The sequence below is a fragment of the Pieris brassicae genome, chromosome 5, assembly GCF_905147105.1.
Source record: "Pieris brassicae chromosome 5, ilPieBrab1.1, whole genome shotgun sequence".
Classification (NCBI taxonomy): domain Eukaryota; kingdom Metazoa; phylum Arthropoda; class Insecta; order Lepidoptera; family Pieridae; genus Pieris; species Pieris brassicae.
This window is the reverse complement of record NC_059669.1, coordinates 14,686,212-14,707,131: the sequence shown is the minus strand read 5'-3', so window position 1 is coordinate 14,707,131 and position 20,920 is coordinate 14,686,212.

The following is a 20,920-nucleotide window of genomic DNA, read 5'->3' as shown; positions in this document are numbered from 1 at the left end:
CGGAGCAACGTGCGAAAGAGACAAAGAGTGCGAACGTTCTAGAATTGTGCAATCGCTACTCAGTAGCAAGCCCGCCTAGAAAGTTCTCGAATATTGTTTAGAAATATTCCCAGGGATATATAAGCGAGCCGAAACGCGACTACTCACTTAGTTTTGAATGCGATTACAAGAGCGAAACACCGAAGCGATAAAAGTGAATATAAGTGAATATAAGTGATAAAGTACTGTGTGAAGTGTGCATAAGTGAAGTAATAAGTGATTGTTTTTGTGTGCTATAAGTGCATTTCTGCTATTAATTTGTGCCCATAAATTCCTCATTTGATTTACCAATAAATAAACCCTTGAAGAAATCCACGGCATTTTCTATCCGATCCCCTAGCTCGTAACAATATAATAATAGTAATTATTAGAATAACGCCACTGCGCCTACTTTAAGGCCGTATGTTTTCAAAGTACTTGACGCTAAGGGATTTAGGGAATTAAATGACAATTTTAACGTGTTACCATTTGGCAAGCTTTGGGATGATAATTTATTGCTTATAAAATATGTATAAACAAAATATAAATATTATTGCTATGTAAGGTACATATTTAGTGTTTGAAGATATAATTAAAAACAAAACAGTTTGATTTATTTTTTATATATGTTAAAAAAGTCTCTCAAATTATCAGAAGTAGATAAAGTTTGAATTGTCAATCCAAATTTGAGTGAAATTCGAAGAAATTGCGATTAAAGAATGTCGGTCCTAATGAGTATTAGTTTGAACATTTCTACTTATTAAAAAACTCAATTCTTAAAGTAAATGTATAGTACTTTCTGTACTTGTGTAAGAAGCCATAAAAAGTACATAAAAGCGATAGCAAACGCGTCTAACGATATTGAAAAACTCTTTTATGTTTGCGGACTTATTTGGGGCAACCCTTCGATGAAAGGGGCACCCGTCAAAATAGTGTGTTAAAAAGACACCCATTGTGACACCACGGCTTCTTAACCCCAAACTAAATGGGTACAATTTGAAAGCCAAAATTATAATGGCGAGCTTTTGTTCGTTTAAATAGAATTGAGATTGAAAAATTGCATGTTTTTTTGTTGCTTTTTGCCAATTATAGAGCGTGATTGGTTTATAATTGACATGATTCGTATTTTTTTTCTAAATCAGTCGTCGAGAAACATTGGGGCCTTCGTTGTACATGACGGAATTTTATATGTATAGTGTTACGCAAAATATTACAAAAGAAATATTTTGTATCTTACACTGGCAATAGAAAAGCCTAGTGGCTGGAGCGTACAAACCTCATCCCTGAGATAGTAGGTTCGATCGTACGGTGATAAATACGTCATTAGCACATTGGCAAATAGCCAATGCCGCCTTAGGACACGTCAACAAAAAGTCGACGGACTGTGTCAAAAACAATGATCTTGAAACAGTCACAGAAATCTGATACCAAGGATAAGAAATCTGATACTAATGATTAAGATGGTCCCAGTTATTAATCTAATTAATCAAATTAATAATAATGCATTAATCAAAAGCCAAAATCGGAATTTATTTCGGGATTGGCCCAGTGGTCAAAACTATCCTAGTTTTCTCTGGGAAGAGCATCGATTTTTGACTATGTCATATATATATTGTAGCGCCACTTCTGTTTCTATATGTAATTACTGCAGTAGTAAACAAAGTCGTTTACTGCACTTGGTCAGTTAGATTAACCACGCAAAGTCAGTCGGTAATTGAACTATTTACCTAGACAGTTCTAGACGAGTTTCCGTTATAACTTTAAAATTAAATAAATATTTTATTGGATTTAAACCTGTTCATCAATTCGCGTTCTTTAGATGCTATTGTTCGGGAAGATAGCTTGCATGCCAGGGACGAAGACAATACTTCACCGAAACGAAAATATGTCTTCGAAAAGGTTTTTTGAAAAGCCCTGATACGACGAATTGCGCCTCCACACCACTCCCGCCTCAGCTTGTCTCAGTGCATTAGGAAGGTCTGACTTCTCCTGCCATCACTCCTCCATACCATTTTGTCGAGACTATTTTTTTCTATTTATTTAAATACTAGTAATCTAACAGCTAACATACACAATATATAACAAAACACTAACTCAATACAGAAAGCCAAAACAGATTACATATATTAACAATATATATGTAACAGAAAACAAGTATGTACATTTACAGACAAAATATATTAAAAAAAAAATTAAATCTAAAGAAAACTGAAATTTAAAATTTGAAACAGCAAATAATAATTCATATTTTAAATTACTCTTAAATTACTCTTACGCTTAAACAAAATCAGAGTCTTCCCGCCCCTTCTTCAAAAACTTCCTCACATATTCTATGGTGAGGTGAAAAAATATCAATATTCTCATAGTTTGTGTCATAGTTAGTAGATAAAACCCGAAACATTGGCGAATTATGTAGGTAATTCAATTTCGTACGAGGCACATGGAACAACTCTTATTCTTCTTCTTTCGAGTTCTCTTCTGGCAATTTGTGGCGACTTGTGGCGATCTTTAGTTGAGTGAGAGAGAATCGCTTCGTTATATTTCTATCTAATTGCTATTTACGATTACATTGTTTTTATATATTAGCGGACGCTAGGGATTCGTGAGCCACGATATCGCAGCGACTTCGAAGGTGCATGGATCTGGTTAGTGATGAGCCTTCTTAAGTTCTCGTGTCACTTTCACTCATGTATATCTTATTTATTATATATTTTATAAGTGTTTAATGGTCCTCATGTTAACATGTGTGATGTTTGTCAAATTAACTAGAAAACAATTCAATACGATTTTGCCTGTCATCAATACATATATATATAATAATATACTATAAACATATTTAACCTTGTGTTGAATGGGATTAATCCACAATTTAAAACATATCAATATCGTAACAGTTGGCCTCAATGTTCGCACATATACTTACCCTCCAGGGTGTGCTCACACGGAAAATGTTGCCAGTTGCTACAATTGTAATGTGCAATTAATGTTGGTACGAAATCACCTAATTTTTACCGCGTGGATAACGGCGTATAATCGCAAATATTTCATTGGCTAATCACAAAGAAACTTTTTAAAGTTAGAGTGCCTTGAAGAATTGTTGGAATTAGTTCATTGCATCTTTAGGTCAAAACTAATTGACTGGAAAAGTAAATATTTTTATGTCGAATGTGACAATGTCAAATAATACCTAATTTTAGTATATACAAAGACAATATAGATTATACTTAAAAAGGTCGCATCGTTTTAGCAGTTATCAGCTATCAACATAATTATTTAGTTTTTTTTATTTATTGGTTCTAAAACAATGTGTATGCATAAAATTATACAAGAAGACATCACAAATTTTACACACATACAACATCAATTATATTAGAAGCACGCAAGGAAAAAAATTAAATAATTTTGTAAGAATCATTTTGTTCAAAAGTAGATACATATTATTGATAGGATTACATTTTTAAATGAAATCTCTTTAAAACTTATATTTAATTTCATCATTATTCAGTGGGCCCATACAATCTTGGAGCGACAGCTTCATACATTAAATAAAAACTAACAGCGTACACACAACAAACATTGTCTCACGATGCAACAAATTCCCAATCCAGCGAATTGATATTCCATAATATTTGTATTTTATCTTAAACACACGCATTTGGATATCGTGAAAAGGATGAATGAATAATATTAATAATTATCTAAAACATCGAATACGATCTACAGTAGAGTAAACAAGTTCGAATATCAAAAATTATGAGGTTCTAAATTTAAACGTTGCGATCCCCTTCTGATTGGTCGCGAGATAAGGGGGGGTAGGGAGGTGTTATTGTTACCAAATCTGCCAGTATCGAGATAACGTTCGAAGGGTGCGGACGCCTGCAACATTCACAGATAAGCTGTAATGCGACGCTTCGTAGGGGAAATTAAAATTGACTTTTGGATTTAATCGTCAGAATTAAATAACCATTTTTCACACCTTTTTTAATGTAGTTGATGTAATGTTCACATTTTCTTGTTTAAATGCAAATGTTGCATACATATTTAATGAATTGCATAGCAAGTGACTTTTTGAACTAAGTTGTATGGTTATTTATTGAAGTAGTATTTACGTACACTAGTTAACCATTTTTATAGAACACAAATCAAAAGAAGAATGAGTAAGAATTCTTAGTTTAAATAAATTCGGAATTGATGTTCACTTGTTTGACAGTTTCTTTTAAATAAATTCAGTTATTCAATAGGTAATGGGGTGTGGTGGACGTATGCATCTGTTTCGACTACTTGTATTAAAAACTTATAATGCTGCTACAAAAATCACACAGGGAAATAAACCCAGGACTTCAGCGGTATACCACAGGTATTAAACGCCGCGAAGGCGACATGAAGACGGAAATTTTAAACGAATTATGGGTACATAATACAAAAGTTACTTCAAAACCAATTATTAAATTACAAAATAATTGAGAAACTTAAAAATCTAAAGTTTTTAATGGTCTCTCTTGAGCATATTCATATTTCTTATGTACAATTTTGTTTAATGATTTGTAGGCAGAAAATAAAGTACAATAATTGTTATTACATCTTATTTTTTGTAGCTTTTTTACTAAATTGTAATATCTCTTTTTAATAAAAAAAAATCTTCTAAATCTTCTGTGCATAAGTTCTAAACTCCTAATCGTCTAGACAGAATGATTTACATTATTGTATATTTTTTGAATGCAAGTCGTATGTACAAGACAACGCCTGTCGGCTTCTTTAGTTTTTTTTTATAGAATAGGAGGGCAAACGAGCTTACGAGACACCTACGGCAGTCATCGCAGCTATTTTAAGTAGGTGCGTTGCCGGCCTCTGAGGGAGGAGTATACTCTTACTTTGAACAATTGAAGCTTGTATCTCTCAGGGAAGACCCCCTGTATATATCCCATAAATACTTTTTTCGATAAAGTGTTTTATAAAATTTTATTTTATTTTTATAAAAATTGCCGTATAGTGTATGCTGCCTCATTTACAAGCCTCTGTCTATCCGTCAATCACAAAGTACTCAGACGAAAACAATCAATGATTGATTGATGATAGCTATGATACCTCATTCACTATTCTTGACCCTCGACCAAAAGGTGCCGAGTATCATCTACACTTTTTACTAGATCTGAACGATGTTATAATAGATCTGTACCGAAACGGTGTAAAAATATATATATGTTTCATAAACTAACTGTTTTAACACGTCGTTTTGTTACAAATGAAAATGCATTTTTTTAATGAAGTACTGTAATATTATTAAAATTTATACCTACATGTTTATTAAAGTCTCAGTGAAAAATAAAACAATATTCTATTTGAAATGGCCATCTTTGGCTTTTATACAGCCCTTTAATCTGTTTGTAACGAATCTAAGGATTTACGCTCTGTTTCCAAAGGACATTTCGTCACTGCTTGCTCCAAAGATTTTTAGGTGCAGAATCCTGCTGGAAAGTCCACAGTATATTGTTTAGAAGTGTATTGCTGAGAGGTTTCTCAACATGATCCAAGGCGCAGGATGACAACGTTGTACCTTTCCGACCACTTGAGCAGCTTCTTTAGAACTATGAGCGTATACTTTGTCATTTTCCTCATTATACTGTTCTTCAATTGTAATTAATAATGGACACGAATAAATATGGGAAATGGCGCAAAATGGAAAGGAGGTTTTAAAATAATATACGTGTTGCAAATTCAAAATAATTAAAAGTTGAAAAAACTAAAAGTTTAAAACTGTATTTATGGCCATACTACTTTTATACGTTTATAATAAAATATATCACTGGCGCTACAACCTTTCTAGGTCTGGGCCTCAGGTTTGTGTATTTGTTTCATGATTATTTGTCAATCTAATAGGCAAGTAGGTGTTCAGCCTCTATGCCTGACATACGCCGTTGACTTTTAGGGCCGAAATGATGGTTTTGCAAACAAGTATCGTTTTCGAATGCTCTAATTCTCACTGTGCGTCTGCGTGCTAAGTTCCTCTGAATCCTACCTACGTTATGAATCGCATATGGCTGATAGTCCTTCAAGAAAAAAGCATACCAATTGTTATAAGGCCGGCAACGTCTTTGCGAGCATTCTGGCAATGAGAGTGTCCATGGGAACTTATCACTTAACATCCAGAGACATCAAAATTATTATTATTATTATTTTTTATTTATTAGGGGGGCAAACCTGCGGAACGCCCAAAAAGGGCAGTCATCGCAGCCCATAGACACCCATTTTTAGTGGGTGCGTTGGCGGCCTTTGAGGGTGGAGTACGCTCGAATTTTGAAATGAAAATTAATGTTAAAAAAAGATACGTTAGGACATCTACAGTAGTCAGTAGCGGTATGTCTGGACTATTACTTACCTTAGGATCACAGGTCACAGGTCTTAAGTAGAACAGACACAAGATCTATCTATTAGGATAGAAACTATGCACCTGTGACCGAAAATAATGGCTATAAATGACCTTAATACGCCATTACCTACGCACCCCACACCATAAATCTAAAGCATTAAAACACCACCCATTAGGCAAAGGAATTGGCCTAAAATGCCTCAAACATGTGTCCAACTGCGACCTGTCATCGGGGTTGCCAGTACAATGCGGTACAATAGTTACGAATTATAATTTTTTCTGTTGGCAACACGGCGACAGACGCGCGCTGCGGGGCGCTACCACGCCTCCCCCTGTTGCCGATTTGTTTTGTGTTCATTCATATAAAGATTAATATTATATGTAGATGGTACAAAATATGACTGAACCTTTTGCTCAGCCCGCAAAAAAATCGGCATCGGAAAATCGGCAAATCTAAAGTCGAGTTCTGTTGCATAAAAAATGTAACTAGTTGGTACGGACATAAACAAAATGGCGCCAACCAACCAATTAATATTATACAACTTAATTTACCTTCTAAATTAAAACAGTTTTCGAATAAGTAAATTTTTTAGATTCATCTACAATCTAGAAGCCGGATCACACTCTAAATATTATTTAGTTGTTTATTTTATTACCCGGGAGCTATATGATCTCTATAGAGATCTACTCAATATCGAAAAACCTCCAGGCCGAGATTGATTTAATCTTATAAACCAATATAAAAATTAACCGGTGTTTATTTAGTTATATTTTGTATATGGCATATCTGATATATTTATTCTATGGCAACTATCAAGGCGTAGTATGAACCGCAGTAAGCAGGGGCTGATCAAGGACCATGTTTTGTACAATAATTAGCCCTCTTTACATTAATAACAACTTGCAGTGTTATATCTAATTATGGTTGTTATAATGATTGATATATTCTGTGACGTGTACCTTTTTACTAAATAATTTTATATCTTTATAAACTTTATATTAAAAAAATCTGGCGCTACAGCCTCCTGTGCCTGACACACGCCGTCAACATTTTGGGTCTAAGGCAAGCCGGTATATTCACGATGTTTCCCTTCACCGTTCGAGTGAAGTACGTGAGTTTAATGCAGAAAGAAAGTCCAGTGGAGCATAGCCGGGGATCGAACCTACTCAAGGATGAGTCGCACGCTAAAGCCACTGAGCCAACACTGCTCTTTATAAACTTCTGATAAAGTTTTTGTAATTCCTCTACGACAAATAATGAGGCTCTATCATTAAAAAAAGGAGATTATACATTTTTACTAGCTACTGTAACAGATTGGTTGGACTAAATTTATGGTTTTATCAAAGTCATACAATAAATACATAATAAATATTACGTTCACTACTATCGCCGATTTGCAAGACTTAATATTACAATGTTCTTTGATTTGTTGTATATTGAGTTTAATATATCATTCCTAGTTTACACAGTATACATTTCTGAACGCACGTATAAATATTTGACAATCAATAAATATATCAATCCGTTTTCATTACTGACATTATTCTAATTTTTTAAATCTAAAATGCGTTATTTTCCGAATTGAGGATATATATTGTCGATTCGAAACCTTTATATAAAGACGTTCATTTATTTGAGAGGAGAGTCTCCCGTACCGACAGGATAAACATCAAATGTTTTTTTCAGTAGGAAACCCATTAACATTTTGTATTGGAATTTTGTTGACAATTTTCCAGTTATTCTGCTATTCGGGACGGAGACAAAAAAAATCGATCCAGCCGTTTTCGAGTTATAAGTTTTTGAACAAACTCGAATTTGTTTTTTTTATATTAAGTATCATTCATTATAAGTATTCTCTGATCATTATGATATAAGAAAAGAGTCGTGACTAATTTTATATTGTATTTATAAATTGTCATCTTGCATGTATTTGGTATGCACAGAATGTACGTATACTCGTAATTGTAACATATTTTTGACTAAAGTCCAATATTAGTATTATTATTAACAGCGTGTGAGCAATATCAATTATTTTCTGTCTACATATTAGGAAAACTAAATTTTTTAAAGTTGGGTCAAGTGAAGCTTTATTAAGCTCTACCAGCTTTATAAAGGTTTATTTGCCAAGATACTGGTACAGTGGTTAGTTCGATCAATTACAAATATGTGCACAATCATATATAAATAGTCATGAAAATATCATATAAATTTTTACAATGTGTTATTAAGAATATATATATAATGTCAGAGTTAAATTATTTACAATCGGTGTCAAATCTATGGTCCAAATACTCGCCTACGCTATAAAGGCACTTTGCATTTACACATTTAATCAACTTACCCCTTGAAAGATAGATAAGAAGATATTGCGATACATAATCAATGAGAAGTCCACCACCTTTGCCTGAAGTCACCGGTACTATCAACCAGGCGCCAACTTACGTAAATCTTGACTTAAATAAAAACGCTCTTCTCAAGATAAAGGGACCAAAATCAAAGATGGAGGAAAAACCTACACTAGCTTTGGTTTACATACATGTGTAGCAAATTATCCCGGGTACTGATAACATTAGACCCGTAATACATCTGTTATAATTTGCGTAACAGATAACAGCAGGGGATTGAGGACTCTTAAAAAAATTAAATTATCTGTAGTCGTACTTGAAGCTCTCGTAAATATTTGGAACAGATGAGCCGACGCACGCGCACCATACGTCGAGTGGTCACGCTTATCCGCCCCTTTTGGCGAAAATATGTTATTAAGTTGCTTGTAATTTTTTAATGGATAGGCTAAACCAGCAGGATATCGGCTGATTTAACGTTATTTCTGTAACCATAGACGAACTAAACTGGACCCAGTGGCGCTACAATTTATTTCGTGATCATTTTTTTCTTCTACTAGGTAAGTAAGTTATCAGCCTTCTGTACCTGAAACACAGCGGCGATTATTAGGGAAGCCAGTTTCCTCACAATGTTTCAGTCCCTGTGGTATTGAACCTGTCTGTAATGCTGGCAATATTTCCTCGCTATATTGCGATACTTATTCGTTTAGTATGGAGAGCACCAGCTCTGGAGTAACTGGTATCTAGCAGGCGCTTATTTAAATATTTACTTGGCGCCTATGCACTCGAACCTATCAGACCAAAAGTCTCTATTTCACAGGGATCAAAATTAAAGTTGAAAGTAAGACTCTAATATTGTTTCGTTTATTATTTTCCTCGGAAGTTAGACGGGGCTATCGTGACCATACAAGTACTATCCCATACTAAAAGGCCGGCCTTATAATATAAAAATATAAGGTTAAGGTGGGTGGACTCAGTTTCCACACTTAGACTCATAATTCAAAAGTCCTTGCAAATTTAGCCAGCCAAGCTCCTTCCAGAAGCACAGACGTCTCCTGGGCACTTCACAGGTTTCACGGAGCGATCTTATTGCTCCGAGGATTACTTTACGTTGTTTAGCCACAGCCACTCATTCCAGGACTACGTGGGTGACTGATTCCTCTGCGCTAAAACAGCCTCTGCACATGGTGCTGTCTGTCGCGCCTAGGACAAAAAGATGTTTATTAAGGAGACTATGACCCGTAATTGTCCATATCATTGTTTTGAGATTAGTTCTATTTAAGCTTAGAAGCCGCTTTGTCAATTGCGGGTTCACTGCTGGCAGAGTACTTTTGTACTGTTTGCAGTCCGCACTTCGCGACTATCGCTGATGTTGGAGTTCAGCGGATCTCTGGTGGAGCCAGCTTTGCACCAGCGAAGGCAAGGGGAGGAGCGGATACGGTCCAGCAAGCATTATTCCAGACCTCTTCTCTCAAGCTCGTCGGCAGCATCATTGGCGAGAGAACCACCGAGTCCATTTATCCACTGCAGTATCCCTGTTTGTCAGGGTTATGGCCTCCAGTGCTTCGTGACACTCCAGGATTCGTTTGCTGTTTGTCTTTTTGTTTATGAGCGCCATAAGCGTAGATGCACTGTTGGATTCGAACTTAATATAAAAGTCATTTATTCCTAACCAGCCAGACAATATGCCAGCGCCTGAGCCACAAGTGGTATTATTATTTTATGTAAAAAATAACATAATTCTTTAGCATAATAGTATTTTTTAGAAAATATAGCTTGTAATATATTCTGTAAATATAATAATGTATGTATGTATGATGTGGTTTATTTCAATAAATGAATATTTAAAGTATTCATTTTTAGATGCAAACTGAAAGAAACGTGCATTTTTATAAGGTTGAGCCTTTTAAAATAGTATCTCCTCGACAATGAATATTGAACAGGGGTTTTCAGATTAAGTATCAATTCGCTGAGCAAACACCGACTCGATTATGTCTGAATATACCGAATAAGCTCCGCTTAAACATTGACATACGATGACGACACGTAACTGAATACGGTCAGCAAATTAAAAAATAAATCAGTGGCGCTACAACCTTTTTAGGTCTAAGCCTCAGATTCTGTATCCGTTTCATGATCATGATCATTCAGGTGCCTAACACGCCGTCGACTTAAGTCTAAGGCAAGCCGGTGTCCTCACGATGTTTTCCTTCACCGTACGCGCGAATGTTAAATGCGCACATACAAGAAAAGTCCATTGGTGAACAACAAGGGATGAGAGTTGCACGCTGAAGCCACTAGGACAACACTGCTCACGGTCAGCACATTAGCTGTTAAAAATAGTTTAGTTTAGAAAACACTTTTTTACCGGATTGAAGCTATGTATTATTATATATATGTTATTATATAAACTGTTTTATATTCAACACCTTTTGTCTTCAGTCACCGTGACCACGCACGATGTAAAGCACGCGAAACGTCGGAAAATTTTTAAATTATGTAAAATAATAATAAGTATATAATACATAGCTTCAATTCGGTAAAAAAGTGTTTTCTTTACATGTCATTTAGTTTAGTTTGAAACACTATGTTTATTTATTAAACTATCATATATTCCTAAATCTACAGTATGTGTGATAATCTATATCTTATAAAATATATGACAATTTTGGTAAGCTTTATTGCTTATTGTTTACCATACATTTTATTTCTACTATATTTGATATTAAGTTTAGTTTGGAGGAAGGGCCAGGTTTTTAGTATAGATTACTCGTAGTAGGTACTTACGACAGCCCCGTCTCACTGCGGCAAATAAAATGACACATTAAAATGCCTTTTTTTAAGTTGATCAGCCCATTACCGAATTCAGCTCTGGTTATGTAGTCTTTATTCTGTTATATTCGCGAACAATTCGAATGAGAGGTGTTTGAAGTTCTGGGTTGGTTTTTACAGACGGAATTTGGAAAATTCTGCTGGTTTTGATCCTTTGGAATGAATAAGTGACGACAACGTTAATGTTCTGTAAAAGGTTCTGTATTTGTCCATTTAACAATTTGTGTAGAACGTGTTTCAATTGGTCATAAGGCAAACATTTTTGCGTATTATAGATTCATATAGATCATAGCAAACAAAACAAATATTATTTACTGCCTACGTACTCGAAACGATAACAGTTTTGCCGGGAAAGGAATCCAGGTCTTCCAGCTCCAGCCGTGCGTTGTGCGATCATATAATAATGTACTTTAAAACTACGAATTTTTGTACACAGGTAGGTATAATTGAAATTATCGTGATTTGTGTACCCTTTTCTTTTTACGATCGTTTTTAATATTTCACTGTTTACAATTGTTTTTATTGATTTGCACTTATGATAAAAAATGAGTGCATTTTTTTTTCTTAACGTTGCCGGCACGAGATCGCTCGAAAGTATAAGTGTATTTCTGTATAACTGCAACGAAATCTATTTAGATTATTTACTTAAATAATTCTCATAATAAGAAAAGTTGTCTCCTGTCACAGGACGTTGATACAAAGTAATGGGTATAAAACATGAGTTCAATGGCAGAGCTTGAGGATTTTAATTAAATATATAATTTAATATTTATCTTTGATTTCGTAATAATTTATTTTTATTAATAATAAACAGAGCTCTGTCTGCTCGCAATCGTACATTTCGCATACATTGGCGCATACTTAAGATAAGACTTTAGTTTTATTAGATGTACACGAGTTTTTTTTTATTTATTTAAAAATTGCACTATGTACCCAAATTCTTCAAATTACATTATTAAACTATTTTACAAAGCAATATTTGTTAGTTTCTCCTATTACTAATATATACACCCCATGTGATAACCACCACCCATAGACACTCACATTGCTTGCGAGTATGCTGACGCTGATTTGATATATAATTACTACGTCAATAAAATATTTTATTTTCAGGTTAGATCAAATGACTCCAGCATATATAAAAAGTAACCGATTACGTGCCCGTATGCTGACGGTACATAAATACCAGATATCTTATTGTTGGGTTAACAATCTGTATATTTTCTCGGAACCATTTTTTAACTGTATTTAAAATTCTAAATATACTTAAACAACAGCAGTAGTAAGAGAATATAATTATTTTTGTATGTATGTCATCTATGCTTTAAATACTAATAATAATTATAGTTCTGAGAACACAGACAAGGATTCGACTCCCCGCAAAACAACTATTATTTTGGACCAAAAGGCAAGCATTTGCTTATAAAACATAGTAAATAAAATATATATGTAGCAAATAAGTTCACCTAAGTAATTAAATGCTTTGAATAGTTTTAGGTGCGCTAAAATTAAATATAAACTTTAATATGCTACGCAAAATCTGCCCAAGTTTCTCGTCCTGATATATCAGTAAATTTTATCCCTATCTTATGTCATATTATCTAACATAAGTTAATAAAACAACTGAGAACATGAATAGGTACATAAAATGCGTAACCCGTGTTATGTTCTATAAACAAGAGAATTTTCCGCCATTTCTCCGCTCGTCGCAATGACATCGAGAGCCATCCTTAATCTATGAATACAAATGAGGCACCTCATTTCTATGCACAGGTCAAATTGCGTCCCCAATATCGTAATCGCAATTGTAAACCATTTTAAATCTAATGCATTTTAATAAGTATATAATAAATACTAAATAAGTAATAATAATAATAAATAGGTTTACTTTATTGTTAACTTAATTTCTTCGTCAATGGTACAGTCATAGCAAGCGTGACGGATGTCTTCCATGGAAGATGGGACACGATAGCCCTGTTTCACCACGTGGCGCGGCCGCACAGCAAGAGCAAAACCCGCTCAAATAAAAGAGACTCTAGGGCCATGGGTTTAAATGCACAGGCGTTAATTAAAGATTGAAGTTGGCGCCTGGTACATAGTGCCGGTGATCCGAGCGGCTGATTCTCTTGCTCACCGAATAAGTATCGCAATTCAGCTAGGTATTACTGACACAGGGCCAAACTTTTTAAGTTTATTTTTAAGAATTTTTATTCACTAACACTTAATGCCACAAAAATTAAGAATATAGTCACATACTAATAAAAATAAGTAAATAAAATAAAATACAATTTGGATACAAAATTACATTTAATCCAGAAATTACGGATAAATCTGTTATGTCAAATCCAACTCCGCCCCCACCACAAAGCCAATAATTACCATGAATGCCAATTTTTGACAGATTTCCCCAAAATCACTAACAAAGGAAACAATTCTTACGTCAAAAAAATCACTATAATTTCCTACCCCAACCAGAAAACTTAATCAGGATGTCGAAGCTCAGATCTCTGTTTCCGATACGGCATAGTCTATGGGCATAGTATATCGTTTGAACACAGATTATCCAATCAGTTAAGATAAAGGTTACGCTTTTTTATTAAAACCTCTATGGCGTTAAGCGACACAATTAGATAATTCGAATTTAGAACTTGTGTTGCCAGTGTAGGACTGATTTTCTTATATCTAGGGAAAATCGTAGATGCTTCTATAAAGCTGATTGTGATGTCGTGTGCAGGAGACGGACGCGTGTCGTACACGTGAACGAGATTAGACGGTGCATTCATGTCGCACGCATAAAAGAGTGGGGTTCGCGAAACGTCAATTGCGTACGGCTCGGCTTGGGGGTTCGAATTCGCTAAGCTAGGTTGGATTTAAATTATAAATTTGCTATACTAGCGCTTCTATTTGCATATCCCACGGGTGTCACGCGATCTCGGCCCTGTGCAACACCTTTACTATGATTTTTACAATAATATTGTTTAAATATTTGTTTATTTTAAAACGTAAATCTTCCGTAGATTGGTTTAACCACTGCATAGTTAGAACACAGAATAAATGTACTTACAAAACTTACTTTTTATACAAAACATTCACAGAAAAGTGTCCGTTCCACGCTCATTAAAAATTCTATTTGACGTATATTATTAAACACGGCGTAAAAAATAAATGAACAGTAAACAGTGGATAGCTGGTAAACACACTTGTGCATCGGACAAATAAATCAGGACTTGATCGGCAATGGCGGGGCGAAGTCTCCGGAGGCCTGTACATAGCTATATAAAGTCGTGGATGTGGTATTTTTGAAGCAGTATTGATTTCAATTATTTTGTTTTATTATATTTTCCAGAATTTTACTAAATGATATTTTAAAAATGTTATAAATAAAAACATTATTTAAATTAGAGAAGACAATATGCCTCCTATACATTTAATACTATTTTTAAACACAATATAATAATAATATAGCTCTTCTGTATGTGATTCTTGAACCCTGTAACGCACCTACGAATGTTTGAATGCTGTCCATAAGCCAAAGTCCATTGTTATGTCAACCGTGGACGTATGTCTACTTCTACTTTTAAATGACGGATAATACTATAATCTAGATAGGCTTATAAACAATTCTCTTATGTAATACCTACTATATCTATGCTATTGTTTATTCACTAGGTCACCCTTTGCTTTGCATTGGCATTTTTTAAAGTAGGTCGTGGGCAATGTACAATAAATACATTTAAGTCCAAATTAAAGATAGTATTTTAAAGAAATAAAAATAGCCTTTATTCGAGTACATAATCAGAATTACATTAAGTCCATGTTAATATGTTAAACATTAGTACACGACCTCCAAATGAGTGAAGGCCTCCTCCTAAATCTTCCACTATTCTCTCATCATCTCCATAATTTTCAAATCCTTACCACGCCATCTCAGCGTCCCAACTATAATTTTAAAGATTTTTTAAATACTATCAAGAAAACATGTGGTATATTACACCCAGTTTTTTTAAGTCGGTTAAAAATGCGCATCCAATACATACACATCGGAGTCCAAGTAGTGTTGAATGGTAGTCCCACGAGAGGAGGCCGTACGACGCATATTGCACTCATTTCATTATGTACATACGATTACTGCGATCGGGGACAATTTGTGTTTACACTTGTCCCCAGATTCCGGTTTGATTGTGTGCTACAAACTAATAAAATATAAGGGTTATAGGGATTCAAAATAATTAAATAAAATTATTTGGTATATATGTTAAAAACATATTTGCTTTTAAAATGCATACCTATATATCTAAATAATCATAATAATATTTTTTACAATGAATAAAGATTGCATTGTCTACGGTTTTAATTTTTAATGTTTAAAGAACTTTATTTCTCAGTACAAAAAAATCCCATTAGCCGTTCCAACTTCAGTCTACTAGGCTTAATGCCCTTTTGAACTGGTTAAACGCGCTAATATTACGAATTTTAGACGGTAATTGATTAAATAATTGCACACCCTCATACTTAATAGACTTCTTCAAATAGTTTGTACGCGGCTTCGGCAAGATAAGCTAACTTTTTACAGTAGATACTTATTATTATTATTTCGTATTTTCACATGTAGCACAAGATTAAAAATACAAAATGGAAATTAGTGCCCGAAAAGACTGGCTTGGTCTCATTAGCAGGTCATAAAACCTTTTAAAACAATATTACCGCTGCTTAGCTTATGAAATACGAGATTATATTTTTTTATTCTCCCATAGGGCCGGCTAAAGTCTTTCGACGTACTCTTTTTTTATTTCCGATTCCATTAAATTATAATTGAAGTGCCATAGAGAATCATTATACTATTACGACATTTAAAAAAATGTGTGCGTGTACTAGCGTACACACGTAAGAAGTGAAACTTCATAATGACTTTATTTTTCGAAAAATGATCTACTGTATGCAACTTTACAGAAATTGATTAAATAAAGTTTAATTAGATAAAGTTCAACAAAAGGCTTTTATTATCATAGACATGAATACCTTATTACAACTAAGATTATTACAGAATTTCATTAATTGTAATAGAATTATTACTATCATTGTTAGTGTTATTATATATTTTTGTTATTAATGGCTTAAAATCTCACGTCAAATCAAACGTGGATGGGTCAAGAAAAAGAAGACGCGTAACGGAAATATGTGACGCGTAACTGAAAATGTGACGGTATTTTTTTCCAACGACAATAAAAAAAATCACTTCAATAATCTCTAAATTTGAAAATGTCTAGAACTTAATTTCATTCGTTTCGTTTTCATGCTGATTTTCTTTTTAGCATTCCAAATTCGAATTCTAATATTGGCCAGTCGTAGTTTGAAGCATTTCCGTGTACGGCAGAGCCATCTAGCCGTCATGTAAAAGGAGTAGAATTTGTAACATGTATTATTTACAGTGGGCCCAGCTTAGTTACGCGGTTCACTGGGCCATAATAACTTCAGGGAATACTCGACGCGGAGCTACTGACACCCACTTACAATATATTCGACTCAATGACGTGCGACGTCTTATTTATATAAGAACTAGAAAAGCATACATTTAGGGAAAGATTTTGGAAATAATAATTAGAAATTAAAATTTGATGAAGCTCCTAATTAGTGTCCATTAGCTACGGAAACATAGTTTCAAAAATTCTTTAAACATTTGACATAAGTAAAAAAATTAATTAATCGCGACAATTTGTAAACTGTATTGTCTTTTGTTAACATAGCTTTTACACATTAAGAAAAGACTTTTTAAACGGATCGAAGCTATGTATTATTATAAACTTATAATTATTTATATAATTTTAAAATTTTCCAACCTTTCGTGTGCTTTACAGCGTCACGGTGTAAAATTATGTAAATAATTATAAGTTTATAATAATAATACATAACTCAATCCGTTTAAAAAGTCTTTTCTTAATTTGTAAATTGTCAATATTTTTACTAAATTTAATAATTTGATAAGTAGATTATTAACGTTATTATAGTTGTCATTTCAACATGTTATCTTGAACGAGAATTATAATTTTACATAATAAGGCAAAATTTTAGTAAGAGGTTGCTGCCAACCAATATTTAACACACGCAATATTTAAAAATGCTTGTCAGTATCAAATATTTTTTTATACTAAAAAAAAAAATATTGCCAGTAGAACATAGGTCCGCGAATATACACTGTAAAACCATTTTATATAGGAATAAAGAAAATAATAATAATAGAAAATATTTTTTTATTAATAAAATAAATATTATGGTACCTAGAGCAAAGTGGTGTAGGGTTAGAAAAAAGATAATCTCTTTATAAAACTTCGCATATGTTATGGTCGAAGTGGTAAGGCGCCGGTGTCTCCATCTATCATGTTTAGTGACACGTGTTCCGATTACGTTGCTGACGCTAACCTACCCACGTTGCAAAAAGTTATTTTGATAGTGTGAGTGAGGCGGCGGTGTCACCAAACATCAGGTAAGTTTAAAAATCAATTAATATCTATTATTTAATACTACAAAGAAATTAAGGCATATTACTAATATACATTTTACTTAAAAACAGTTTAATTTTTACGTTTAGGATATGGATTGATATATATTAGATCGAATTTGTACTAACTCATACGAGTAAATTTAGTAATATTATTATTTATTTAGATGAAGGGAGCCAGTTCGCTCGTCTATTTAGTGAAAACTTTAAATCATTTTAAGAGAGGAATATGGATTGTAATCACCATAACTAGTCAAAATTTACGAAAATGGATGAGAGAAAGTTCTTTCGCGTACCCATAGAGCTTATAATTAACGTTCATGGTAAAAGATTACTGCATTACTCCGTAGTTCGTACATTCGAAAATGTTACAGCGTTCGGATATAATTTGATAGCGCGGACAGGTGTGTCTTTGATGAGAACCCACTAAACCATTAATACTTAAACAATTAATAATAAAATCTTTTACGCTGTTTAACTAAGAGGCTAAATATAACGTAAATGTGGCTAAAGTAATGTAATATTTAGTCCTAGGAGGTCTTGTCTTTCGACGAAGGCCTCCTTTAAATTATTTCAATACTGGCGTTTTCTAGCGGGTCGTATCCATATTGGACCCTTAACCTTTTTTATATCGTCCTCCCGGCCCTCTTTCGTTTCCCACTTCGTGGGTACCACTCCGTTACGATTTTGTTCCATTTTTGCTTCTTTTCTCTCATCATACGACCCGTTCACGTTAGTTTTCGGTATGTAGTGTATACGTCTTTAAATTTTATTTTCAAATCAATGGCGCTACAATCTTTTTAGGTCTTAGCCTCAGATTTCTGTATCTGTTTCATGATCATTTGTTAAACTAATAGGCAAGTAGGTGATCAGCCTTCTGTCCCTGACGCACGCCGTCCATTTTTTGAGTCTAAGGCAAGCCAGTTTCCTCACGATGTTTTCCTTCACCGTTCGAGCTAATGTTGAATGCACATAGAAAGAAAATCCATTGGTGCACAGCCGAGGATCGAACCTACGACCTCAGGGATAAGAGTCGCACGCTGAAGCCAATAGGCCAACACTGCTGCAAAATTTTATTTTAGTATCGCTTAATTTTATTCTATCTTTTTTTTACTCGTGTTGTACTTCTTTCTACATTTATTCATAATGGTGACGTGTGATATATGTCTCAATTGGTGTATAGAGAAAAAACCTAAATCTATAAACAATATACTTATTTGCGATTGCCGCGAATAAAGCAAAGAATCAAACTAAGGATAGTTAAAACGAAAACAACTAGAAAATTGTAAGAATTAGAAAGGAGTCAGGTCGTCGCGTGCCTGCCATTCATTCTAACCACACGCATAGAACAGTCAGGCAAACAATTTTATTTAAAAAAAAATGCATACAGAAATGTATGATTAGAATTTTGAAGACATTCCCGTACCGCTATTTGACATATTGTAAATTTTAATGAATTTACTTATCATATTTTACTTTTTAGTGTGATATCTCTATTATTTCATATATAATTATTATGAAATAATAATTATATTCCTACCACATTCATGACACATATAGGCTTTAATTCAATTGGAAAATCTCTCAGAAAGCTAGAAATAACTCGCGTGAAACAAACCCTACCGTTACAGTATAACAGCCCCATTCAACGTATGTTTAAAATAAAAATATGTTTACTCATTATTAACAATACATTATAATGTGTAAGATTTTTTCTAAGATTAAAAAACACTTTTTTCTAAGCCTCAAGAAATGTTGAGTTTTGATTTATAAGTTTCATTCAAATACAATTGTCTACTCGACGGTACCTGACGTACGTCACTCGTGCGACGCGAGAAGCAGTGGTTAGCGGCAAGTTCGCGTGCGGTAGCGAGTTCGACTCCGATCGATATCACACTAACCTCACTAACCCGCTATTATCCTGTCAACTGCCTACAACAGCTGGAATTACTGTCATATTGAAAAAGAAATGTTTATGTTACTTAACTTCTGAATACTTTAATAAATAATTTAATAGCGGCCAATGTGGAAAATATAGAAAGTCTACCTGAAAATCATACTTCATATATCGTCAAGGACTCACGATCAAAATAGCTATGTTTATTATAATAAATAGATATGAATGCAAAATGAGGCTCATCATATAATGAAAATTGTTGGATAACTTTGATTCTATTTAAATTAAAAATCCGAGTTTAACCCCTTCTCATTAGCTAGGTTACGATAAATAATATATATTAATATATAATATTTATCGTTATTAAATACTATTATTAGCATCTGCATGCATGCATTGCTTTGCTGCTGTGAGAAGAATAATGTTTCGTTAAAACAAATAGATATATTCAATGCAGCAATATACTATGCATTAATTATATAAGAAGTTAAAATATTTAATTTCTCTTGTGAATATAAAACCAACCTTTGTCTAAAATAAATAAGTATCATTAACTCATTTGACGGATCCCTCAGGGCATGGGAAGTGCTAAACCAGTATGGCGCGACACAAGTTGTCCGTCTCCTTCACTCCTGTATTTTCCCGTTTTCTTTTTCACTCTCCCAAGCATCCTTACAACGGTCGGTACGTTTATTTTTCATTTCTAGGGGCGAAGAAAATAATTTTCCTTGAGCTTTGAACCCGCTCTGGGGAAAAATGAGAAATTTCGAAAACGTAATTGGATTTTCGATTAATCTCGTCGCCTCTCATTTATTTTGAGTGCGTGTTCAAGTATTGAGAGGGCTGTAGGTGTTATTTTAATAAATATATAGGTATGCAGGATAGGTATTTAATATACATAGAATGATATCTAGAACGGTAAGACGTAAAGAAAAAACAACGCATTAGAATCTTCCTTTAATTTGTT